At 39.7% G+C, this 22432-nt stretch overlaps 1 protein-coding gene across 3 annotated transcripts in view; it reads left to right on the top strand.

Moving 5' to 3' along the window:
- TTC39B (tetratricopeptide repeat domain 39B) overlaps nucleotides 1-22432 on the top strand; it is a 110664-nt gene that overhangs the window by 28847 nt on the left and 59385 nt on the right. The window contains exon 1 of one of the 3 annotated variants that reach the window (XM_081150891.1): nucleotides 9703-9959. The exons of the other annotated variants lie outside the window; for them this stretch is intronic. The gene's annotated coding sequence lies outside the window, so the exon portion shown is untranslated. Of the gene's footprint in view, nucleotides 1-9702; nucleotides 9960-22432 lie in introns of those variants that run through there. 3 annotated transcript variants of the gene reach the window in all.

Below are 22432 nucleotides of genomic sequence, written 5' to 3'. Positions count from 1 at the left end.
CTTGGGCTACCATAAAAAATACCACAGACTGTGTGTTCTGCCTACATGCAAAGTGCAGTGTAGTTTAAACATTGTTCAATATTAATGGTCCCACCTGTGCAGGGAGATAAAAACTGAGGATTATTGATGAAGTTTGCAGGCCAGAGGCACAAGCTCACTAAATGACTGAGACCAATAGTAGAACTAACTGTAGAATACCTTCTCTCCCCACACCTCGTCACCACATTACTACAGGCTTATTCACAGCAGTTTCTTTTATTCTGTCCATCATGTCCAGCTCTCAAGAAAAATTAAACAGTATTCCAAAAGGGAAAAAACACAACTTGAAGAGACAGAGCAAGCATCCAAACCAGATATGGCAAGGGTTTGGAATTGTCAGACTGGGACGGTAAAACAACTATGAGTAAAATGGTAAGGGCTCTAATTGATAAAGTAGACGGCATGCAAGAATAGATAGGCAGTGTAAACAGAGATATGGAAATCCTGAGAAAGAAACAAAAAGAAATACTAGGGTTAAAAACAAGAACACTGTAACACAAATGAAGAATGCCTTGGTGGGCTTATTAGGAGCCTGATCACGGCTGAACAAGTAATCTCTAAGCTAGAGGATATTGTGTATGTTTTCTGTGATTTGAAATACATGTTAGTTGTAAAAAATTCTTCAGTTGTTGTTTTTTTTTGGTGTGTATGTGAACTTTTAGTTTGCCCTAATTTCAGGGTTTGTCAATATTTTTCTTTCATTTCCTCCTAAGTTGGTGATGCCACGACATTCCCTTTGTGGTCCCATAGCTGCTAACCTCAGTAGAGCTCTTCTTCATTATGCTGATTGAACCACACATTTTGGTTTTGTGTTTCTAGCACAAATAGCAGTGCTTCAACCTCTCTGCAGCAAGATACTGTCCTCTTGCCAACCTGATGATTAATTTCTTCCCTGGGAAAATGTTCTCCTGAATTTCTAATGAAAAGATGTGAGCTAACGGACAAGAGAGGGCTTAAATTGTTTCCACAGAAGAAAACTATTTCCTCTTCTCCATTTCTGCTTAATGGATTGACCACCGCAGACATAGATTTTCCTCCTTCTGATCTTTGTGGTAACCACTGTTATTTTAACTAAGTATTTTGGAAAGTTGCTAGGTTTCAAACTGCTACATCATATAAACATCTCCACCATTTAGAACTGGAGAGAAAATGAGATTTTTTTTTAAACAGCTAGTGACACATTGAACATGTCCTTTTTTAAATTAAAGTTGTTTACAAACTTTCTGACTTGCTTGGCAGAGGAGGTGACCTGTAAATTAGACTCATTTCATGAAATACAGAAATTTGCCTGAAGACTAGCTGTGTTGTCTTTTGCTTTTTGGTTTAACAGTTCCATGTGGACACATGCTTCTTGGTGAACTGATGACGGGGTATCCTTCTTTCTCAGTGTTTGTGCACCACTACCATTTCTGACAAGGTAGTGGTGAGCGTGAATGAAGCATGTTGATAAATTAGCTGTGATACATATGTGAAGAATAAATGAAGCGCTCGGGGGTTCCAAAGAGAGCTCTTTCTGGTTGAGAGTTGCAGCTGGCATCAGTTTTGGGTTTTGAGGGGACACCGGGGTTACCTGGGACTTGTGGATGAAGTGAAGATGGGCCACTGAGGATTCCTGGCCTCCACAGAGTAGAGAGAGTGGACCAACCACTTGGAATCACTGTGACTTGGTAGTGTTTTCAATTAACCTCTTTCTCATAAAACCATAGTAGACAATGACTCAGAAATCTAATGAACTGGGGGCCTGGTTGGGTACTAGTTAACCGAGATTTTCTTTTTATGATCATTTAGAGAGTCAGAGGAGGCATTAAATTTACGTTCAAAGACCGTTAGAACAGATGCAAGTTTAATGTGTTCTCAGCAGTGATTGCTTATATTCCTAGCACCTTATTAAATTTTTGAATTTATCCTAACATACAAAGTCATATGCATTTAATGGAACCCTGAGGCAGTGTAAACGCAGTGGGATGAATGTAGTTTTGAGCAAGAACTACGGTGATTTTGTCCTACCTACAGAAGTTGAAAAAGGTAATAAGGTCACATTTTTAGCCAGGTGACAAGAAGCGTATGATAAAAATAAAAATATCTTGTAGCATTTCTCATGGACTTTCTCCTTCTTCACACTTTCTCTTGTGGACCATAAATTGTAGATTATAATGAGAAAAAGCTTTTAAGGCCAGTTTCCCCCCTTCATCGGCTTAGATCAATTACTTATGATGCAATAGTTTGGTCTGTTTTAAGGTTATTTAAGGTGAAAATCAGTGCATGATAGTTGAAACACATCTAGTTAATATTTTTCTTTATATTAAATTATAAAAAGTACTTACAGGCGGAGTTGGGTTTATCATTTTTCTGTGATTTTTTTTTTTTGGCCCAACTTCCCCGTCTAGGTAATACAGATGTTGCTCAGGCCTGGAGAGGAACCCTCTTCACAACCCCCAACCCCCAACCTAATTTTTGTAAGAGATGCCATTGACATTGTTATCTTATATACCACTAAGGAAGAAAAAACACAGTGGAGAATGTTTTAGGAGACTTTCCCTAAAGGAATGGAAAAGTGAAACTGCCGTGCAGAAAGACACAGCAGGGAAACTTCTGTATTTCAACCTTGGTGCTAAGTAGTGGGGAAGAAACCTCTCATGAGATTTTTTTGCCCTGAGAATTAAAAAGCACACAACTCTATTGCATTATTAATTTGTATTGCATAAAATTCCTGTTTTAAATTTATAATTCATTGAAGTTTAGTATATTTACAGAATTACACAGCCATCAGTACAATCTTATTTAAAAACATTTTAGCACCTGAAAAAGAAACATTGTGCCCCTTTCCCACCCCCACCCGGAGGCAGTCGCGAATTTAACTTCTCTCTCTCTAGACATTTGATACAAATAGAATCATATGTGTTTTTCTGTGTTTGGTTTTCGAGGTTCACCCATGTTGTACCATGTGTCAGAACTTCATTTCTTTTAATGGCTGAATGAATAATAAACGTGTGGATGTACCACATTTTGCTTAACCATCCACAAGTCCGTGGACACCCAGGTTGTTTCCAGTTTTTGGCTACTGTGAATAATGCTGCTGCAAATAATTGTGCACAAGTCTTTGTGTGGACATGGATTTACAATTCTCTGGCATACATATCTTGGAGTCCTGATGGGTCCTATAGGAAGCCTGCGTTTCACTTCTTAACTCTCTAAAAATCTGAATTAGAAGCAGGTTTGTGGTCTGAATCTTAGTTACCAATGGGGCCCAAACAACTTCAAGCAGGTAACTTAATTTTAAATGGATCAGATTTGTGGTTCTCGCAGGTAATTGGCAGAAGTACATGCATATCCTCTCCCTAGGCACTTCACTTTGATCTAGGTCAGTCAAAGTTGCTGGCAATTTTAAGATGTATTCTGATTTCACGGATATTACATAATGAAAAATCTGTGTCAGAGTCAGTGAAATATAGTAAATGGAAGTAAAAGTTCTCTAAAAGGCCAAGTGAACAGTGTTCCCAGTGTCCTTTTCCTGCATTGAATTGCTTTTTTTGAATAGTTTATTTTGTGCTATTAGGTCTCTTTTGATGGCCTATTGTATTGAAACTTCCAAAATGAGCAGTTCTTTACATAAGGCACTGAGGGAATGGGATGCACATTTTGTTAAAGTGTATATATTCTATATATGCTCCTTTCACTATGAGGAGTGGCAGGATTTCGTAATTGGAAGGAAAGCTCCTTAGTGACCTTTTGGTCCAATTTTTCTTTCTTCCTTTTTTAAAATATATCTTTATTGATTTCAGAGAGATGAAGGGAGAGGGAGAGAGAGACAGAAACATCAATGATGAGAAAGTCATTGGTTGTGTGCTTCTGTATGCCCCTCACTGGCGACCGAGCCCACAACCCCGGCATGTGTCCTGACTGGGAATCTAACTGCGATCTCCTGGATCAGAGGTCGATGCTCAACTGCTGAGCCACACCCGCCAGGCTTGGTCCAATTTTCACATCTTACCAAGGAGCCCAGTGGAAGTGGAAGACTTGGTGGTGGTGGTGGCAAAATGAGCAATCTGTGAACCCCTATGGGCAGGGCCTTTGCCATTGTGGTTGCCTTTACTGTAGACTCAGGGTTTTCTCTGTCACTCAGCCCTGGGTGGCAATGCCCAGGTTGTGTCTGAAAGCCAGAAGGACCCTGCTTTCAGTGCTGACTATCTTACCTCTGCCATCATTGACCTTCTGGACTTGGCAGCTGCTCTGTGCTGCTCTGTCTGGGATTATTTGGATAACTGTAATGGGAAATAGGCCCAGTCATTGTTCATTTGATAACCCATTTGGATGCTTCACAAACACCTTAATTTGTGTGCTCCAAACTGAACTCTTGATATCTACCTTCCTTGTCCATCTGAAACCTTTTCTTCTCCTAGTTTTCTCCATCTCTGTAAATGTCTCCACCCACTTGCTCAAGCCAGATGCTTGGGAGACATCTTTGATCCCTTCCCTTTTCTTTAACTTCCATATTACCAAGTCTGATGATTTCTACCGCCAAATTTCATTTCCCATCTGTTCCCTCTCCTCTTTCTCCTCTCTGTTACTTTAGCTCAAGGCACTTTGAGATTTTGCTCGGATTACTTTAAGAGCAGACTGATGTGTTTTCTTGCTTCCTTTGTTCACTCTCCTTCCACCTTCCCAACCGCATCCCACTCATTTCCACACAGCAGCCAAAGTTATCTGATTTTAAAAAGAATTCTAATGAAACATTTCAAATATATACAAAAAGTAGCAAGGGCAGTAAACTGAACTCCTATGTATTCATTACTCCACTTCCACAGTTGTCAGCTCAAGGCCCACCTCATTTCACCTGTAATCCACCCCTAGGTTCTTTGGAATCATATCTTAGACATTGTAATTTATTTCCACCTCTAAATATTTTAGTATGTACTTCCTAGAAACAAAGACCTTCTCAACATAATTACCATTCGGATACCAAGGTCGGGAAAATAACATTGACATAGGACTATTATCTAGTCTATATCTCAAATATGGCCTCATTTTAATCTGTATTTTAGTATGCAAATAAAAAAGATAGGTCTCTTTTTAAAACATCACAAGACTGTAATCACACCTGAAAAAATAAACAATATTCATCAACTATTCTGTCCAGATTTCCCCAGTTGCATATAATTTATTAACAGCATGTTTGAATCAGGACAAAGTGATCCTTCTTGAAATTAAATAGGATGATCTCAGTTTGCTTAAAATCTGCCCATGAGTTTGCATGTGTCTGAGGATGAAAACCCCAGTCCACCTCAGCCCACAAGGCTTGAGGTGGTGAGGTCCCCACATACTGCTTCCGCCTGGTTAGGGCAACTCTCACCCGCATTCGCTGCCCTCTAGCCACAAGCCTCTTCCAGTTCCTTGAGTGAGCAAACCCTTTGCTCCCTAGATTTGTGCATGTGGGCGTCTCTGACCACAGTGACTTCCACTTCTCCCAGCGCTTCTTGCCGTCACCCGCAGTTCTCAGTTGGGATGTTCTCCTACCTTTCTTAATGACTCCTGCTAAGTAGGTTACTCCTCCCCCGTTACTCTGTCTTGGCCTTAACTATTACATGCTTTTTGACCATCTGTTCCTTTGGGCCCTAAGGTCCATGAAGATGGGACTGGTCTGTGCTGCTCATCACAGTATATACCCTGCACACAGGCACCATGCTCAGCACATATTAGGTCCTCACTATGTACTTGTCAAATTAATGAATTTGTTGATTGAATGTACTAATCAGAAAATATAGATGGGTAATCAAAGTAGACTGCAAGGATTTGTAGTGCATTAAAAAATCCAGACATCATTTATTGAGTACTTACCAACTATAGGGCACAGTAATAATTGTGGTTGTTCAAAGGGAGAGTGAGTTAAAGGATCTTCTGGGATGTGTATTTTATGATTACAGCTAGTTGTGCTCATCACCCCAAATACATATATAATTAGGTAATGTCCAATTGCTTGGGCTTAGTAAACTATTCAGGGTTATGGGTGTCTCCTTTGATTTCTCAGCGATAGGCTGACTCACTTTTCACCTGAAGTTTATGTACATAAGCTGTCAGACGGAGTCTCAAGGGATAGAGTGAGCTTCACTGCCTTTTGTTGACTTCTACATTTTTTTCTGTCTTCTTTCATGATACCTTTATCCATCTCTTGATAAAAATAGCCCAAAATGAATAATAAAACTTCCAAAAAGCAGATACTACGTAGGAGCTTTGCCTTTTGAAATGTGTCAAATTTCTCCATTGCTTATGTTTTGAAAATTAATCAGTTAATCAAATTAATTAATCTCTCTGCTTCCTCCTCTCTTCTTTCCTCTCTCTCCCATTTGTGTCTTGTGTGTAGAACATCATGGGTAGAACTTCTCAAAGATGGAGTGATATTTGGGTTAGATACATTTATGGATAATATATAGTTAGTATCATGTATCATACACATTTAATAAGTAGTCTAAAGACTTAATAGCCACTAACAAATCTAAAGGACCCTGAAATTGCTTAAAATTGAAGTGGTATTTGGGGATTTATATATGACTTTTAATTTTGTGTAAAGTAATTTTTATGTTTTATTTTTGTTGTCTGGAGTGAAAGGATTGAAGCCAGCAAGGAGAATTTTTTCATTGCCTCTAAACAGAATGTTATAACTAGAACTCAGAATGTTAAAGCCCCATGCAGTTCTGATTAATCAGCACTTTAAGAGGTATAGGCATAGTTTTGGTCTCCCCTGTAGGCAATACAGTTATAAACCGTGGTTTCTACTTATTTTGGCATGTAAGAAAGTTTTCTGCAAGAGTTGTTTGACTTTATTTTTATGCAGTTAAAAAATTATGTATGTGTATTTGTATAAATATAAGTACATCAAGTCCCTCAATGATTTAAGAGATTCTTTGCCATATATTTAAAAATTTTTTAATTGATATTTAGAGAGGGAGAGAGGAAAAAAAAGAGAGAGAGAGAAGCGTTGATGGGCTGCCTCCCACACTCACCCCTACTGGGGATCAAACCTGCAACCTGGGTATGTGCCCTGATCAGGAATCGAACCCGCCACCTTTTGGTGTATGGGATGATGCTCCAACCAACTGAGCAACACTGACCAGGGCGAGATTCTTTGCCATTTAAAGAATTTGGCACCAATTTAAAAGATATTATACCAAAATGTATTGTTTCCTTTGATTAAAATAATTCTGTGTAGTTACTACAAGAAAAATAATTTCGTGATCAACTCTTAAAAGCATATATATTTTGAAAGGACATTCTCGTTGTCCCAGTGCAGGTGCACTGTTTAGATACATATATTTTCAGTAGAACTTAAATAAAGAAGTATAAGGATGCCTTTTCAGACAATTCATAGTAAGTTAAAAAATTATTTTGTAACTTATGCCTTCAATCTATGAAAATTTTTATTTGAAGGCATTTTGTAAAACTGCAAAGTGTAAAGCAGATATAAATGTAATCTATACACCAATTACTTAGTGTACAATGTCATCTTGGGAGCACTGCTGTTTTTGTGAAGCCACTCTTCCTCTCAAGGTGTAAGAAATTTTGTTACTATTATTTTCATGCTGTCTTTAATGGCTACCTCAAGATCTAAAACATTAAAAAAATAAAAGTGGAAACATAAAAGAAAAAATTCTGTCAAATTAGCAACTGTAGGAGAAGTAAGAGTAAGTGCTGTCCTTGGCCATTTCCCCATCTCTGAGACCCTCCCCCTCCTCATGCTGAGCATATTCTGCACATCAGGCACTGAGCTATTTTGAGGGGAGAGACTTGACAAAGGGAGCATGTGGGTGGGGGTGGGGGTCTTCAGGAGCCTCCAGTCCCCCCCTTGAACACTTCTTCTCCAACCACATCTTGAGGTTGATGTTGGGCCAGGGGCTGAAGGGTGGAGAGACACGTGTGGAGATGTGTGGCTTTGCATGGTTTTTACGTAATAAAGGAAAAATGTGGAAAATTTTTATTGTGTAAATATTAAAAGCAAACTAGGGCAAATCATTCTCTATTCTTTGGGTTGGAAATTGTGTTTTAAGGCTGACACTAACAGGAAAAAAGACAGTTTTGACCATTTTGACAAAATCTTTGCAAACCCAGTTAAAAGGGAATTAACTGGGGGAAAAGTTGAGCATCTGTTAAAGAAGGTTAATACCAAAAAACAGATCAAGAAAGAGAACACTTTGATGGAAAAATTGGCAAAAAGGATATATTCAGATAACTGAAAAGAAGAAATACAGATCAGTATTAGTTTCCTGGGGCTACCATAACAAATTACCACAAACTTGGTGGCTTAAACAACCCAAATTTATTCTCTAACAGTTCTGGAGGTCAGAAGTCTGAAATGGATTTCACTGAATCACATGACCATGCTCGCTTGGAGAGTCTAGGAGAGAATCCATTTTCTGTCCTATTTCCAGCCTCTAGAGCTGTATTTCTTGCCTTCCTCGGCTCATGGCCCTTTCCTCTGACTTCAACGCCAGCAGCATAGTATTTTTATATATATATACATATATATTTTTTTGTTAATCCTTGCCATTCTCTTTTCCTTCCTTGAGAAATCCTGTCCTTTGCAAGACCAGGTCTCTTACATATTTCTAAAGTGCCCTGGAGTTCTTTGAAGTGTGGTACCTATCACATTTGCTGTTACTTGGTGACCATCTGGCTTCCCTGCTGGGTGGAGAGCTCCATGGGATCTGGGACCATCTGTACTCAGCTCACTACTGTGCCCCCCATGCCCAGCACACAGTAGGTACATAAAAACATGTTGACTGACTGTCATATGCTCTTTTGAACACTTTTAGAAATATAGGTGGTTAACATTTGGGTCACATTTATCATAACATGATGCTGTGTGAAAAGGTAATATACAGTAATAGAATTAAAGAAAAATGTATGCATAATATGGAGGAGGGAGACGAATAAATATTGCAAAATATTAACAGTGGTTATCTCTGGGTTATGAGATTATGGCTAATTTTAATTTTTTTCATTGTTTTCCAGTTCTCCCCAAGGAGTTTATTACTCTATAATCAGGAAATATCAAGGACACATTACCTAAAACTTATAATCAGATAAAATGGTGAGCCCCATCATAAAAAAATGGTTCGGTTCCAGTATGTGCAAGATCCCTTGAGGCAAGACAAGAAAGTTGCCAAATCACTGACCATCTATCTCTAAGGCTACTTAAAAAAAATCTCATCAAGACCAGTTTGAATATTGTTTACGTAATAGTAATGTCCAAGTGCTGTTTCCGATGGTATTAGTGTGACTATGTATGTCCTGTGTATTTAATTCACTTCACTAATTTAACTTTTGTGCATTTAACCTGTTAGACTAAAAACTTCAGAGAATGTGATTTGCCTTTATTCCATGTTTTTAAAGAGTCCATGGGATGTAAAACCCAAGTGTAGCCGGGAGTATCAGCCTGCTCTTACCGTTTTCCTTGAAACAAAAGAAATTCACCGCATTCTGCCATTGGCCCTTTTTCGATGTAGGTAAATCCCAGGGTTATTTGAAAAATCTTTCAAAGGCCCTGCAGGCTTTCTAAGTCCAGGCCATTTGTATTTTTATTTCCTGCCCCCTAGGACAGTTAAGGCGATGGATGAGCGGCAGGCTGCGGCGGGCTGGGCGGGGAGGGGAATCTCCCGGCATCCTTCCTGCGGCGCGGCGGCTGCGGCCGGGAGCGACCTGCCGCTCGAACCGACATGTCTTAAATTCGCCCTGGGAAGCTCTGGGGTGCCGTCAGCCGCCTCAGCAACTTCTTTTCTCATGCCTGGTAATTTAGAGTCTCACTGGAGACCAAGAAATAAAACAGAAATTGAGGATTTTTGTTGACTTTTAAATTGAGGACTGCCTCTTCTTTTTTGTTGGCTTTTAAAAAATCTTTCCTTCTCCAAAGTCACAGCTGGTCTAAATCTGTGAGTATGTTGCATTTATTTAGCTGTTCCCGGGGGTATGATTGCAAACTTCTCTTTGGATCTGTGAGGATTTAATTCCAGGAAAGCGGTGCCAGTTTTTAAAATCGGAGTTAAATTTCATTGGACACCTGCAGTTTTTGTTAGTGGACGTGTTCTGTATTCAAGGCTTCCTGTCAAACCTGCGGGGGTTTCCTCCCCAGCCCCCCCGCAGCCCCGCGGGTGAGTGCTGGAGGCGGTGGACGCCGCACACCTCGCTGCCGCGGAGGCTGCGGTCCTCCCGGAGGCCGGGGCTGCTTTACTGCTGCTGCCAGGTGTGCGCGGGCCGCAGGACAAGGGGAGGGTCGCCCCGACTCACCTTCCGTCCCCTGGGTTTGTCTTCCGTCCTCTGCGCGCTTCGTTACAGGTTTTGTTTTGCTGGGGTGACTAAAACCTTAGAGAAAGATTAAGTACAGGGTCACGTTCTCACCACAGGGTGGGCTGCTGTCCCCGCTCCCTGCTGTGTCAGCTTCAGCCTGTCTCTGCGGCAAGGTTCCAGTAAACGGGAGTTACCAGGAGGGGAGCTTTGCAGGATCACCTTTTCCTAACTGTGCGTTTGAATCTGTGCCATTTTTTTTCTGGTGACGCAGACCCTTTAGTCTAAACATCTGTCCTTAGTCATCGTGTCCCACTTTCCCTCCCTGGAATTCACTGTATATTTGCTGAGTTATTATTGCATCAATTTTGAAAATGTTGTAAAGGTAGAGGTTAAATGGTAGTTCCCACCATTACCCCCATATGTTCTTGATTTGCCTTTGTTAAATGGAAGTCTTATTATTTTAGGGAACTGATTCATATCGTTTGACTACTGACCTCATTCCTTTATCTTAAAGTCACATTAACTAAAGCAATTTCTAAAAGTGGATATGCTCAGAGACCAGTAGTCAAAATACTTTAAAACACCAACTGGTAACAATCATCTTTGTAGCTGCAAAATATGTTTGACTTAGGGTGACATAGCGTATGAGCTTTGTGGGTGCCAGTATTTTGGTGGATTTCCTGCAGCATAAAATAAATCAAGGATTTTAAAAAGAAACTCTCCACCATTCAGAGATGAAACATTTGCTGTTTTTATTTTTAAACATTTTGTCATGCTTAAATGTAGCAACTTTGAATTTAATTAGAAAAGATTCCTGAAAAAAATTGGAAATTCTGCCTTATCTCGACTTGTAAAAATTTAAATTCACTCATTAATCATTTTATTTCATTCATTCAGCAAATGTTTACATTTGTTCCTCATGGAGCAGATATTTTTAGCAGGTGAAGGTGTATTAAAATACTAACTATAGTAATTATTTCATTACAGTTGTGGTAATTTTTCAACTGTAAAAGCATAAGTACTTTGTGGCCAGACATATACAGGACATACAAATATTTGCAACTAATTTTGGCCCAGATTTTCTGAAGCCACATTTCCTTGGAGTGCTTGCATTAGGAAGAGATTTTGGAAATCATGTAATTAGTTCAATAAGCATGTGATAGGTACTATATACAGGGTGTCCCAAAAAAATGTATATACACTTTGAATAATTATTAATTCTAATGGGTTAAATCTGAAAAGAAAGAAGCATCAATTGAGCTATCAGCTGTAAAGTGTGTATACATTTTTGGGGGACACCCTCTATATAGAGAGATCATACAGTAGTTAAAATGGTTTCCTGATTTTCTAACCACTTGTTCATTCCAGTACAGTCCCTTAGAAGATACTAAGACACCCAAAACAGAGTAGAAAGCAAACAACAGACCAAAATCAACCAGCCAACCAAACCAAACCAAACCATGCCAAACCAAAATAATAGCAGGAACAGTCTGAATCTGTAAAGGTATTTGGCTAGCCTCGGTTCTGAAGAGGAAACACTGGCAGACCTAACCCACTTGCCCCGACAGCCCTGATTCAGAGGTCTTCCTGTGCAGCCTGATGGTTATTACTTGAGAGTGAACTAGTTAGGATTTTTATTTTAAACAAAGCTTATCTTGGCTTATATTGATTTTTATTCAGGCACTTACAGTTTATTGGTAATTATAGACAAGCAGCTCTGACTTTGGGACATAGAGGGATAAACACTGGTATGGAGAAGGTGAGAGTTCTGTGGGAGCAATGATGAGGGGTGACCAACCTAACCTTGGGTGATGGGCAGGAGTCTGGGGGGATGCTGACCTCCTAGGGCTTTCTGGAGGAGGAGATGTCTGAATTTAGGCAGGCATTGCTAGATACCTGGGCAGTCTGGTCTAGCAGGCAGTTCATTAGAGCTGTAGAGGCCCTGAGATATGAGAGATGGTTGTAGGAAAGGCAAAACTTTCTTCTCTACTCTTAGGTTCATTTGTTGGGGCCCTGCAAATTAAATGGACAAAAGACAGATTGGCAAGAGAAAGGAAAAACAAGATTAATTACATACATGCACAAAGTTCAGAGTTCACAAAGAAATGTGCCTCAACGGGGTGATTAGAATTTGAGGCTTATATACCATCTTAACAAAGGATGAAGCCTGGAGAAGAGGCTAGATGAAAGAAAAGGGCTTCTGGGCTTTTGGATGGGCATAAGTTATGGGAAGATGACTAGGAAATGTATGGTAAATAAGGATTGTTTAGTAAGATTTGTTATGCAAATAAGGATCCTTTTCAGGTAATAAGACTTACCTCTGTGGTCATTTTCTTCCTTGCACTGTGAGGGGTGGGGGGGGCACCTTCACAAAGGGAAATTTATGCCCCACTTTTAGACAGAAAGGGGGAGGGCAGAGAGCTAATTGCCTTCAGCTCAAAAAGATCTGTCAAAATGGCATTTTCTAGTTAACACACTCTGATTCCCTGCCTTTGCCACCATCTCTTCAGTGTTTGTCAAGAAGCTTGGGAGGCCTGCCAGTCTAGTGGGGATGGACTGGTCAGAGGAAGACAGATGCCAAGGGTGCCTTGTCAGAGAACTGGTAAGGGAAGCGACAAGCCACAGAAGTGCTTTCATCATGAAGATTACATGGGTTTGCATTTAGAGAGCACTCCCTGGCCACAGTGTGGGGATTGGTAAAGGGGAAGTGTGTCTAAATCCAATATGCACCTTGCTCCTGGCTCTAAGACTTGGCCAAAATTATTATTTTTGACGACACAAAACTTAATTTAATAGAAGTTTTGTTTGTTGTTCTTATTGGCCAAAATTAATAATAATTTAGGGCTCAAATAGGGTTTTATGGCATAGGATGAGATTTAACATATGTGTGTGCATATCTATATGATGTATATACATACAACACATGCATATATATATATTTCAGTTATTGTTTTTATAGAAAATGTTTTGATTTCTAACCAAGTGACTTATAAACAAACTTATATAGGAAATGACCCACTTACAACTTGTGTAGTTTTTAATGTCCCATTTTTTGCATCAAATCTCCCATTTGATTAGCAGAAGGCTCTGAAGCCTCTTAGGAGACAGGACGTTTTGAGGCTTTATGTGGTTTCCTGAACAAAGCAGGGAGGGGGGTTTAGCACCTTTTTGCTTTGTCATCATTTTCATATCTTAGTTGAGAAGAGATGAATTAGAATCTTTTTAAAATGTCTTCTGTGCCAGGGTAAGTCTGTTATTGGAGAATTGCATGGCTGGAGCTTCTCTGTTGCTAGTGGGAGTGGGGTTCTTGGGGCTCTACTGGAGTAAGCATTTCTGGAGGCCTGCACGGGAGGATGAGCTATGGCAGAAAGTTTGATTCATGTGAAGTAATATCCCTCTGTTTCCAAACTCCCCTTTCCCTTAAACCAGTCCTGGAAAAGGAGCAGCTGGGGCTTCAGCAGAGCTAGAAGCAGAGCCAGTGTCCAGAGTTTCCGTTCCATGGTAGAGCTGAGTCCAGCACAGCATCAAGCTAATCACAGCTCATTAGTCCATTGTGTGTGGGGTCCACGTGGCTGCGGGCCATGTGGGTGAGTGCAGAGCGTGAGAGCCCACCCCCTGCAACAAGAGTCCCAGGACAGCAGCAAGAGGGCCAAGAGAGAAAACTCCCTTTGTGTAGGAGTTTAAATATCAAATCTTCCCATGCTTGCAGTGGCCACGCCTATTCTGGCCAGTGGCTCGTTCCCAGGTGTCATTGACAGGCAAGCACCTTCTCACACCATCCAGACCTTACTGGGCATGTGTCCAGTCCGTTCTCCCATCGATCTGCTGGGAGTAGACCTGGAGAATGTTAGACTGCAAACTTCCTGGCACAAGTGGCATGCCTATATTATCTGGCCTTCCCTTTACTCCTTTTCTGTTCATTAGTAACAAGTTATTACAAGGCAATCAAGTCTGCCCTTGTATCTTCAGCCACTGTGTTAATTGGGCTTATCACTTCCCTGTTGGGGTGAGGAAGATGAGGTCACAAAGGTTCAATCAGTTGCCCACAGTCATTCAGTGAGCTGACTGGGACTCCACTGTGCTAACAAAGGTTGTTACATCTGTGCTCCAGCTGTTGTCTTGTGTCCCTTAGCCACAGGCTGACTGGGGGAGTGTGGGCAGCCTCTGCCCCCCCCTTTTTTTTTTTTTAATATATCTTTATTGATTTCAGAGAGGAAAGGAGAGGCGGAGAGAGAGAGAAACATCAATGATGAGTCATTGATTGGCTGCCTCCTGCACGCCCCCGACTGGGGATCGAGCCCTCAACCCGGGCATGTGCCCTGACAGGGAATTGAACCCAGATCGCCTGGATCCCAGGTCGACACTCAACCGCTGAGCCACCCCCAGCCAGGCCCTGCCCCTCTTTTTAAAAAGATCCACTCTTGGATACATGTGTCATGAAAAATACTTAGTTCTTTTGGACTTCATGCCCAGAGGTCTTCCTCACATTTTACACTTGCTTTCCGCCTTTTAACACCATATTTATACTTTTATGTCTTTGGCTCGTTTTAGAAAGGGTAGGGCTGCAAATATGGGCACAGTACATGGACATGACTTTGATATGAATGTCATGCATGGGTTACTTTTCTTTTGATATTTCATCAGTCTGCAGCTGTGGAAAGTCTTTAGACCATTCAAGTGGTATGAATGGATTTCTTGGGCGATTGTTTTATTTATTTATTTATTTATTTGGTTGATTTGTGTGTGTGTGTGCCTGTGTTTATTTTTGTTTAAAATATTGCAGATATCCCTTTTTCTCCCCAATGACCCATTCCACCCCTTCCCACCCCCCTGGTGATTGTTTTAGATGGCGTGTGTTATGGAATATCTTATTTCAAGTCATTACTGGAGACTGTGTTTGAGAAAGCAGTGAAATATGGGACCAAAACTTGAATTCCTCTTGTGGTTTGGGGCTATAGTCATTATCTTCTTAGTTAGTGGATGAAGAAAATGTTGAGCTTTATCCAGGATCCAGCACACCAGGACCTATATAGCATTTATGTGCCATCACCCCTCCTTAATGTTAGTTTAGGTGTTTATTGTTTTCTAAGCAATAGCATCCCTGTATTGCAAAACCATTTTGTGTGTCTCCCAGATGTCATAGGCTGAGTAAATACACACCAGCTGTGAAAACAGCCACACATTAAAGATCTAAAGGAAATTAAAATTTGGCTCTTAATTACCTAAGTATTTATATGCTTTCCCTTCTCTTTTGTTTGTCTGACCTAATAGTAAGGAAAGTTCTTGTGTTTACTGAAAGCTGCTTATTTGTGAATGAAGGACTCTGTGATAATATATTCATGGGTACTTTCCATGATCTACATATGCTACATAAAATGCCAAGGATTATCACTGTGCTTGGCTCAAGGCTGTTAATATAGAATCAATAAAAATGTCATTTGTTCATTAAAAAATCGTCGAGCATCTCTCAGTTAAGCCAGAGAGTTCCCATCCTTAAAAGGCTCATAATTGATTACCCACAACTCCAAAGTAACCCAATAATTATACTATGATGAGTTGTAAATTCTGACCAAGGAACCCAGAGGAGAGACACATTAGCCTGAAAATAATGACTTGAATAGCCTTTACTTTGAGAGCCAAGTGAAAGGAAAATGTATTTTCAGCATTGATTTTTTTAAAGTTTCTTTTTTTGGTTTTCTTTGTTTTAGGTTGTTAATGTTTTAAAGAAATGATAAACAACTTGTCCCCATTCAGTGTCACACTGAAAACCTGCATTTGCTCTGCCTCACTCCTTTGAGGGACGCAGTGAAAATGGCAAAGTGCTGCTTAAGTGGCCTTTTCCCCTTAGTGCAGGAAATGCTGACCTGCTGAGTAGTAGGAATGTGACGGTCTGTGCAATGCAAAGTTCTTGGCCTCACTCACTTAACTTCAACAACATCAGCACCACATTTATGTGATGTTTCAGTCTAAAAAGTGATTTTATAAAATAGGACGCATTTCCTCCTTATAGCATCCCCTGAGGGGGGCAGGGCAGGTATTGTTATCCCCCCTCTGGCTGTGTGTGTTTGTGTGCTTTTACCCCCTATTTTGTATGTGGTAAAATACATATAACATGAGCTAACCAGCTTAGCCATTTTTAAATGCACCATTCAGAGGTATTAAATACATTCATGGTGTTGTGCAGCCAGCACCACCTTCCATCTCCGTAAGTCACCACCTTGTAAATCTGAAGCTCTATAACCATTAACAATAGCCCACCCCCACCCTCCCACCCCGCCCCTGGCAACCACCATTATATTTGTTGTCATGACTTTTGTCCTTTCTCGGTTTTTGCAGATGAGGACACTTAGGCTCATAGAAGTGACTGAATGGTCCAAAGGCACACAGTTTGCCAGCAGTGGGCCCACCCAGGACAGAAACCTAGTGCTCTGCCTTGTGTCCCCGCACGCTTTCTCCTAAATCACACTACTGTAGGGGGTGGAAAGGATAAGTAACAAGTTAGACGGAAGATTTCTGTTAGTAATGAGAGAGTCCTCTAAGAGGGAAGGTTTTTTGTTTTTTTTTTTTTAAAATTAAAATCAGCAAAGAAAAGCAGCAAAATGAAACAGGAGCTGCACATATCTCTTGCCAATCTAACATTCCACTGTTGTTTGTTTTGAATGATGTGAAGAGTGCAGTTTGCTTTGCCGAAGGAAAGAATTTGAAAGGACACAGGCTCTGGTTTTAGTTTCTGCTGTGTCGGTGATTTGCTCTGGCTGTGGGCAAGAGAAACAGCATTTGTTGGGGTAGTTTCTTTTTTCTGAAGAGTCTGTAAGTCTGTCCTCCATTTTCTTAGTGAGTAGGCCTGAGACACACTATATTTTATATGAAAATGAACTTTTATTCTTTTCAGTTGTTCTCAATTGGCTCTGGAACTCTCATCCCCATTGAGGATGGAAAAAAAAAACATTGTCAATTAAAGATGACATCATCTGCTCAAATTTCACACAGTCTCTTTTGGAGTGACTCAGGTTTTCTTGAAGGAGTGGGAGAGGCAAGTGCCCAGTCAAGTAAAATTTTAAACTCTGCATCAGGCCTACATCTCCCTTCTCAAAGGTTTCCCCTCCCTCTCCTCCTTCCCAGGTGGCATCTGGGTGTGGGAGGAAGTGGTGTGTCATGGAGCAGGCTCTGGGTATTGCTCTCTGGTTGATGGCTGCATCCAGTTGTTTTTGCGTTGACCTCTGTCCTTGCTGCTGCTACACAGGACAAGGGTCTCAAGGTCTGGGCAGTTTTACTAAATACTGTTCTTGCTAAGTGTTAACGTGTAGCACAGTATTTTGTAGATGCAGCTGTAACAGGGTGAGCTTGATGGGAACCCAGGTGGATAAGTTTAGCCAACTGCAAAGGAGAATTCAACATGTAATTAACCAAATCGTGTATATAAGCAAGGGCTAAGCTTCCCTTTGGCCAGGCAGATTTGGATGTGAATCCCCTTTACTTGCTGCAAGTAAATAAAACTACCCAATGACAACCACATCTCTTTCTTGAATAGAGTGCCCTGAACAGTGAACCTGTCGTATTTGGTTCCACTGCCTCTGCCGCCCAAGCACCTGTGACGGCTGCGGCTGGACGTGGTGTGTCCATGACCCTGAAGGCTCAGCATTCTCCACTGGCGTTGGCTAGGCCAGTGCCTGAGGTCCAGTGACCACTCATTTGATCCCTGTCTCTGCCCTTTGCTACAAGGTCATCTAAGCTGTCTTTTAAAAACATTTTCTTACTTTTCAGTAATTCCAAACTTAGCAAAAAAGTGTGAGGATAATGCAGATAATTTAATGTATATACCCTTAATCCGTTTTTAACATTCTCCCACATTTGTTTTATTACTCTCTCTCTACCCGTTACGTGTTTTTCAGAGTCATTTGGCAGTGGCAGCTCCAGAGGAGGCTTTGTAGAGGGTGAATTAGAGAGGGAAACGTCTGGAAATAGCTTTCATCTTCTTTCCTTTTCTTTGCTTTCCTCCAGCTGTTCCTTCTTTCAAATTAAGCTTCTCCACTTCCTTGAACTCTCCCATCTGTTTAACTGACTTTGCGTCTTTCCCCTTTCTGTGTGTTGGCTTCTAGTTGCATTTCCAATCCTTGGTGATCTTAGAACAGTGTGTCTAGAACATCAGATAGTCCAGGTGGTTGGACTGACGAGACGACAGTGAGGGCCAGTTCCTTCCAGTAAAAAAAAAATCAGTGCTATCCCCCATTCCCTCCTTTGTCCATTTATTCAGTCAATCAGCAGTCTTGTTGAAGGTTTCCACTTGCAAGAGTGGTAAGAATTCCTTTCCTTTCCTTTGATTCTGATAGCACTGGTGACAGGCCTGGGTTGAAGTTGACAGAAAGAGGTATGTGAGAAGTACCTGTTAATTTTTGGGTGATTCTTGCTCTCCTTGTGGCAGCTGCAGCATGTCCCCTCTTCCTCTGATGAGTGGCCATGACAATGGCTATTTGAAGGAATTGCTCATTGGGCAGAATTTGGTCTGCTGAGCAGTTTTCTTTAGTAAGACAAGCTGACCATATGGTCAGTAATAATAAATAGATTTCCTGGAAATCTGGTGGTGATACCTACTGGAGTTCAATGTTCCTAACTCCAGTGGACATGGTTCATACTGTCAGTTATATAAATGGTGCCTCTCATAGCGTAACAGTTGGCTTATCTCCACTCATTTCTTTTCTCCCCTTAAAGAGAGATTTTAACTTTGATGAAAAAACTTGAAGGATATTGTATTTTTAATAATATTTGAAATTTTACTTCAGTTTTTTCTTTTCAAAATGGGCTAGCTTTTCATTGTGCAGGAACATAGCACATTGTGTTGAATTTACTGGGGAAATTTGAATTGATTCTGCTAATTATGATTTGAATGAGAGAATAGTATAAACAAAGACAGCTGTGAGCTTTTCATTTGAAAGTAGTTTTACCTCATGATTAAAAATTAGAGCAGTATAAAACACAAAAATAAAAAGACAAAATAACCCAATTAACAAATGGACAAAAGTCTTGAAGAGACATTTCTCCAAAGAAGATATACAAATGGCCAATAAGTACTTAAGCAGATGCTCAATATCGTTTGTCATTAGGTGAATACAAGTCAAACTACAATGTGATACCATTACATCTACTGAGGGGGACAATAATAGGTGTTGGCCAAGATATGGAGAAATTGGAACACTCATACATTGCTGGTAGGAATCGCACAGCCACTTTGGAAAACGATCTGGAGGTTTTTCAAAATGTTAGACATAGAGCTAGTATTTCACCCAGCAATTCTACTCCTAGGAAAAGGAGTGAAATATAACCAAAAAAAAATGAAACATACATCCACACAAGAACTTGTACATAAGCATTAACAGCAGCATTATTCATAATACCCAAAAAGTGGAAATAACTCATATATCATCAACTAATGGAACAATAAACAAAATGTGTTATATCCATAAAATGGAATATTATTGGCAATAAAAAGGAATGAAGTACTGATACATGCAACAACATGAATGAATCTTGAAAACATTATGCTAAGTGAAAAAAGCCAGTTATAGGCAAATCTGTAGATACAAGAAGGAGATTAGTGGTTGCCTAGCACTATGGGGAGTGGCTGCTAATGGATGAATACAGGGTTTCTTTTGGGTGACAAAATATTTTAAAAATTAGATTGTGGTAATAGTTGCACACTGCTATCAATACGAATATACTAAAAACCATTGATCATTTACTTTAAATGGGTGAATTGTATGGTCTGTGAATTATATATATCTCAATAAAGCTTTTTTAGAAACTGAAATAAATTAGAGCAGGAAAAACAGGGCAAAATAAGGACATGTTTTCCAACATACTAATACCTGTAATTGAAATATGACATGTTGTTTTCTTTAGCATCTGTCAACTAAATAATATTTTTCACCAGCTAAAAATACATTTCTTCTAATATCTCAGTATAACATCTTGGCCATGCTCAGGAGTGGAACAGACAAGTCATTCTATTTAAATTTTTAATAACTGCACTTACTTTGGTGGTACAGATTCTAAAACTGAAGCAATATAAAGAACATTTAGCATGGCTTTTTTTGCAAGGATACATGTACCCCAGTGCAGTGTTTCACATATTGAAAACCTTTACTGAAGGAAATAAGAGAAGACCTGAATAAATGTGTATAGATGTGAAAATGTAATATTGTAAAGATAGCAATTCTCTGCAAAGTTTGCTAAAAATGTAATGAAGGTAAAATGAAGATAAAAGAATGAAGGTAAAATAATAGCAGCACCCTCTCATTCCCCCCAAACGAACATTTAATACAGTAGAGGACTTGCTCCATTGGCATATAAAGAAAGCCATGGTAATGAAAATTATGTGAAGGGTGCAGAGAGGCCTAGAGACAGCCTGTGCAAGTATGGAAACTTGCCCTGTGTTACAGAGATTGCAGTATTATTCCATATGTCATCGTATAAAAATTACAGAATGAACAAATGTCAAAGATTTATCAACGAGGAAATCAGCAAGATGGTAAAGCTGGTTCCAAGAATATTTGGGGAACTGATGAAAGAATGTTGGAATAAGATTTGTTATATATAAAACTGGTTAATCTCTTGCAAGGCAATAAAACCATAAAACCTTACCAGACAAATTATTTGCATATTTACCAGACAAAAAAATCTATAAGTTAACATATACTTTTACAGAATATAGGCCTCAATCAATAGTAAATAGCAAATCAAACAAAGATATATCCTTGGGCGGGCCTGTTAGGCATTGCTCCAAGATGACATTGAGAGGACATCGGATTTCCTCTTATTTCCAAGCTAAGGAGTAGCTGGGGGATAAGTTACTCATTGGTGTTGGGATAATTGCCTGTCCATATGGGAAACAAATATGTACACAAAAATGAATTCCAGATATACTTAGGTGTTATATTATTTTCTCCAGGTATTTGAAACATTTCTCATAAAAAATGAAAAAAAAAAAAAAGGTTCTTGATGAAATACTAGATAATAGTTTAAGTGAGTGAATTAAGTCTATATCAAAATGCCGTTGAATAAAAAATCACTTTGTAGCATGATACATTTATTGTGATAATAATATAAATTTAAAAATACCACAGAACTTCTGGGACTTTGTGTACATGTGCATAGAAGCAGTAAGGACTAGAGGCATCTAATCTAAACTTTTATACCTCAGAAAAGATAACTATAATCTATTATTATTTTATTAGTAATTATTAAGTTCTGTTAAATTCAAGTCTATTGTGCCAGGTAAAGACACTATAATCTTAGCTTTGAAACATGCAACATTTACCTGGCACAACATACTTGATTTTAGCAGAACGTAGTAAAATTTTAATGTTTTATATATGTGGTCTATCATATCATTGAGGGAAAAGATATGGCCTTTTAAAAATTATCTTGGGAAAATGGCCAAAGATTAAGAAACAAATGCACAGCACTGTCTTGTACCATGTACTCAAATTATAAATGGATCAACAAATTAAATATTAAAAAGTAACAACACTGGTGAAATGACAAGTTAGAAAATCTTTGTGGAGGGAAGTTTTTCCCAGTGTGCCCTCAAAATCAGAAATGTTAGAGGAAAGAGTGATTAGGTTTTTTAAAATATGTTAAAAATTTTTGTTGTTACTGATTTTAGAGAGAGAGGGAGAGAGAGGGAGAGAAAAACATTGATGTGAGAGAGATATATCGATCGGCAGCCTTCTGCATGCCCCCTGCTGGGGATTGAGCCCGCAACCTGGGTAGGTGCCTTGACTGGGAATTGTACTCGCAACCTTTTGGTTCATGGGATGACACCCAACAACTGAGCCACACCAGCCAGGGCAAGAGGGATTAGTTTTGATTAAAAAACACACACACCAAAAACCTCAAAATTTTAACACTGGAGAGAATTTTATAATTAAGAGTAAAGGTGAATCTGTAAGAGAACAGGTGGGCAAGGATGGTTCAAGAGGGTAGACAGCCTCTTGAATCTGTCTTTACCTCTTTCCCTGTTTGTAAACAGAGATGACAGTCACTGCCCCAAAGTCTTGTTTACATAAGTGCTTAGTGCTTCCTCTGTCTGGCAGAAAGTTCTTGTGCTGGAACATAACCT

Source organism: Miniopterus schreibersii (genome assembly GCF_964146895.1).
Source record: "Miniopterus schreibersii genome assembly, chromosome: 11".
Taxonomy (NCBI): Eukaryota; Metazoa; Chordata; class Mammalia; order Chiroptera; family Miniopteridae; genus Miniopterus; species Miniopterus schreibersii.
This window is presented reverse-complemented; position numbering and strand designations above follow the sequence as displayed.